General features: G+C 39.0%; 1 long non-coding RNA gene across 1 annotated transcript in view; it reads left to right on the top strand.

Annotated features, from left to right (window-relative positions):
• The window catches only part of LOC108790017, a 37,795-nt gene extending 34,696 nt beyond the window's left edge, over positions 1–3,099 (top strand). Inside the window, exon 2 of the long non-coding RNA XR_001941432.1 lies at positions 2,922–3,099. This is a non-coding gene — a long non-coding RNA (uncharacterized LOC108790017). The remainder of the gene's footprint in view (positions 1–2,921) is intronic.
• Positions 3,100–5,265: the final 2,166 nt, after the last annotated feature.

Raw genomic sequence — 5,265 nt, 5'->3', positions numbered from 1 at the left:
GTTTATAATTATTCATAATTATTTATCATATTATAATTTCTTATAATTATTTATAATTTATTATATTATAATTTTTTAATTTTGTGTTTCAAACGTTAGCATACCTGGGATGTCTACTGGACTCTTGTTTGGGCAGATTTAGGTGAGTTATTCCTAAGATTTACTAAGAATTACAGGCCTACAATATAAAACAACAAATGTCCATGAAAAACAATGTACCGCTTTCGGATGCTAAAATCCTGAATAATCATACCGCCAGAGAGGTTAAAAGGGAAATGACAATATCCCCACTACACTTTGATTTATCAGGCCACAGCATGTTGTTTCAGAAGGATTTGTCTTTACCTATATATTTAGTGGCAAATTATGTGATAATGTTCTTTGTGGACAGCAGAGATTTTTTTTCCTGGCGCACTTACCAGGCAGGTTAAATTGGTTCAGTCTATTTCTGAAAGTAGATCCATGCACTTTGATACCAATTGTTGCTTGAGTTACCTGCAGATTCCGCAATGACATTTTTAGACTTCTTTTAGCATCAGTTCAAACACAAAAATTTCAGAGCACACTTACCAACCTACCTGCAAAAAAATAATAATAATAATTACACTGTTTAACATTTTGCATTATAAACAAATTGTTTTTGCAAAACTTTTGCAAAATATGTGGAAGTCACACTGTGTCGTCAGGGATCCTCTGTATAGTGTGTTCCTAACTGTAATCTATTAACAGCCTCCATCTTGGAGCATATATAGCAATGGATATATTGAGGAATGCCCTTCCAAATGCAAAGCCATTATTTGTGCACTTGCCATTTTATAGCATTCTTTTAGCATCAAACATTCAGCTCTTGGGCTGATTTTTCTGACCTCCCAAATTAGCAGTCACTTTAAATCTACACCAGTTGTAGAGTTTCCCTACAGTATAATCATCGATTTTAAATAATTTGGCAATCTTTTTAAATCTCCTGCCAGATTCATAGGCATTCATAACCTTTTTTTCTGAGGGCTCTTTTGATCTTGGCATGCTTGCACTGTACACATCTATACTAAAGTGCACACCAGACTCTAGATGTCTGAGGTTTAAAACAGATAGATTTCATTTGCAGATCCCCTAAAAAGGTTCTAATCATGGACATCTAACCTGGAACTCCGAATTCTAATTTCACGAATTTGAAGTAGCAGTAAATATATGTTTATACTTTGTCCATGTAATTTGCATTTTTGTTAATTTGGATTAAGAGAATGAAAACACCATGTCAACTTTATATGTCCTGTGTTCAAGTATTTCACCTTTATCTGTAGGCACTGTTTGAACAAAAATCTAATGTTTGCTTTTTCAAATATGTTGATGAATGTATTTTCTATTTTCATTTTTAACTTTTTTTGTTTTAACTTAGCTAGCTGTAAATACAAAAAGGTATACCAACATGAAATAAAAGAAAAAAAAAAACAAATAAAACAAGCAAAAACTGCAAAGTGGGCAGGGGCAGCTAAATAGCAACTGAGGTTGTTGCTGCCACACACAAAAAGGTTGTCCAAAAAACACTTTTGGGTCTATGCGTCTGTGCACTGTAATACAGATGGGGTACACTAATTGGTAGCCCACCACAATGCAATTTACAATAGAGTAGCACAATACAGCACTGTGCGAAGCACTGTATACAGCTGATAAGGGAAAGTGCTATTCCAGAAATGTGTTCCTGCACCATGTGATGCCATTTCCAGAAGGGACAGAGTTGGTTTGTGCACTGCTTGGTCCTTCTTACTGATGTTGGCTACTGAGCTCCAACGGTCTACATTTGGCCTTGACCATGTCTTTACTGCCTAGAGGGATTAGATCTGAAGGCCATTTTTTATACTAAACCATCTTTTGGAATCTTGTTTGTGAGTGTTTTAAAACTTTTTTTAACAAGGCTGCTTGTGCTACTCTCATTTTCTTTGTTTTAAAGCAACAAGTCAGATCAAGAATTAGGCTTTAGTTACTGAAGAGGAAGCAGGACTGCCTGGCAACTGCACATTTCAATAAATGTTCCAAAAGAAGGAACTGGTAATCCAGAAAGTCAAAAAGGTTCACCTCACAAAGGGTATTCAGATTAATCTTCTCATGGTCGTGGCATTTACAAAGCCAGAAAAGATAAAACCTGAAAAATGCCTCAGGGTGAAAAATATCTGAGGAGGGTGGAGGGTATGAGGTGCCTAAACATACCTGAAACTGATTTCAGTACCTTCTGCTTTTCCTGAATGCTGGTTCATTCTAACAGACAGAGCTCCGACATGTTCAGGTACTGCTGAAGCCTGCTTCATGCACATTCCTATTGGCCATTGAGGCAGCCCATCATACAGCAGTGATAAAGGGATTTAACGGGGCCTGACAGTAAGGGGCTGATGTATAAAAGTTTGCTCCGGCATATAGCTGGGTGAAAGTCATTTGCATGGCATTACAGCCACTAGATTTTACTCAAGAAATTCCTATGCTCCTCTAGCTCCATTTTGTAATTCCATGCAAATGGTGTTCACCCACTTATACGCTGGATGAAGCCTTTATACATCAGCCCCTAAGTGAAACTGTTGAAGCTTTGCCTGTCAAAATGGCAAGACATTCAAATGAAGCAGGGGGTACTAACAACTGCTGCAGGTATTTGCTGGCACATCTTGTCAGGTGAGTTTTCTTCCTGGACAAAACCTTAAAACTCTTGTTACCTGCTTTACTGGCTTTGAAAAGGCTTCACACATATATAGCAAATCTTTTTTACATTTTTGAACAACGTGTCAGTAAAGAGAATTACTCTAATATCCACTGTTGTGCACAATTAACTAAGCTATATTGAAGCACCACATTTGCTGCAGCTGTCCATTTTGTAATTTTCATATTTCAAGTTATAGTTTTATAGTATTAATAGCAAACTGTTTTTTAACTTTTAGAAATTGTTTGCTACCAAGAAACTGTGAAAAATGGTAATGTCAGATATACCAAGGAAACATACAGAGATGGAGAGACTGTTGAACTCACATGCAATGAAGGATACCAAATTGAGCACAATCCAGAAGAGCCCAGGAAATGCACATCACGTGGATGGAGCCCACCACTGAAATGTATTAGTAAGTACAAAAGGTTTTAATTGCATTGAGCATACCAACTTAATTGCATGTTACCTTAAAGTATATCTACAGTTTACCCAAGAACAAAAACAATTATTAATGTTTATCAGTCCTTAGATGTGGTGGCTGCACTAATTTCCTATTTTAGGATTTATTCCTTTTTTCACATAGTGATCCCGACAGTAACATGCCTTCTGTATTAGGGTGACTATGCTCACTCCTCCACTGTATCTATGGAGGAGTAGCATAGTAACTCTTGATAGAAGCATTCTCAACCTATGGAGACAGCATTAGATGGATTAGTAGATTTAAATGGACTTTATATAAGTGACTAACAAATTATGGTCTACCTCCAGCTACACACTTTTGAACCACTTGCTGTCTGGAGCAATTTCCTAATATTTGCACACATATGATAACATCTGAATTTTGGGCTAGAAAAAAGCTTAAAACCCTGAACAATGATGTATTTTCTGAAAGTAGAGTTACAATGTATTTTGTCACATGGTATTTGTGCAAATGTTTATCAAACCAGTATTTTTAGGCTTTACATTTAGTGCAGAGAAACAGAATATACTAACCAATTTTTCAGGGAAAATATAAAAGAGGGGATCACGTCAGGTAAATAGATACCAAACATGTGAAGCCTTTAAATTGCGCTTGCCTGTGAAACCGCGAAAAACTACAATACCCAAAATTTCCCATAGGCGACGCTTTAAAAGCTTTTAATGCTCATCAGTTTAATGTTAACAGTGATTGATGGCCCTAGAGTTATTACCCTCACTCCGAAATTTGCGGCAATATGTAACATGGGTGCAGCAATTTTCATGTTTGTACTTGTGCGTGTACATGGGGGCGGGGGACTTTAACAAAAAAAATTTAAAAAAATGATATGTTAACTTAATTGTCTATTTATTTTTTTACACTTAACCTTATTGCTATCACACAGGGGGATAATAAGCTCCCTATGTAATAGCAAATATGATGTAACAGGCCCTCTTTATGGAGACATCAGGGGTCTATCAGACCTCTAATGACACCTAGGGACCCCAAATAAGCTGATGAAGCAGCAATCTCCTTCACCAGCTTCTTCTTCTGGCTTTAGGAGCCAAACAATGTAAACAATGATACCGGCCGTGATGTAATACACATCACTTCTGGATCCAGTGATCGGAGGAGAGAATGCAACTAGAGTCCAGGGTAGCTGGTGGTGGTGAAGGGGGGCACATTCAGCTGCACCGTACAAGCAATCCGCAGGCTGGCTGTTTAAATGATACCAATATGTTCTTGGTATAACTGCTTCAGGACAGGACATTTTTGGGTTGGGGATAAAATTTTATCTATATTAATAAAAGCTGAACATTTTAAGCACCTCTTTCAGTTTTAAAAGGTTTGGCTCATCCTTCTAACTGCATGCAGCACAAATCTGTATTGCCCGGCTTCAGCAGCATCAAATTTAGTCCACAGCACCTGCACTGGTCTAGCTGTACTCTGCTGTTTTCTGGATACAACCAGGTTGTTGAAGGAGGCAGAGCACGAAGCAGCAGGATCACTGTACCTAGTCTACTTTACCAAAAAGTGTAAAACATTTTTTGGCATGTTATTTAAAAAATAAAGTTTTTCTTAAAAAAATTATTTGAGAGGTAATGTTCCTCATGTTATCCAGGCTCACATGTGGAGGCTGATTTACTAAAGGAGTTAAGAATCATCATGCTATAAATTGTGCGAATATTCACTTTGTCCAGTCATGTCAAAAGCAAATTCCAGTTAACTTATTTAATCTGCACATGCAGGGGTGTTGCTAGACTTGGTGTACTTGTGGGCACCTAGAGGAAAAGAATTAGGCAGAACCAGGGGCGTATCTGCCGCGAGGCAAACAAGGCGTTTGCCTGGAGCGGCAGATTCACTGAGGGCAGCACCGCGAGGGTTAATGACCTGGATGTGATGACGCGGACGTCGGCCTGGAGTGGACGGCGTGTGCAGATGGCGGGCGGCGTTGTTTTACGGTGAGTTTGTAAGACCGTGGGAGCTGCTGTCCACGGAGCGACGGATCCGTCCGGGGGGATTGATGCTGTCAGAGATCGGCGGGACAGGCCGGGGGGGGGCGCGGGTGCTGTGCGCGATCGGCGGGTCAGTCGGGGGGGTTGAACTGCTGCTGTCCTCGATC

Source organism: Nanorana parkeri, unplaced genomic scaffold (assembly GCF_000935625.1).
Source record: "Nanorana parkeri isolate BGI_ZX_2015 unplaced genomic scaffold, ASM93562v1 scaffold438, whole genome shotgun sequence".
Lineage (NCBI taxonomy): Eukaryota > Metazoa > Chordata > Amphibia > Anura > Dicroglossidae > Nanorana > Nanorana parkeri.
This window is presented reverse-complemented; position numbering and strand designations above follow the sequence as displayed.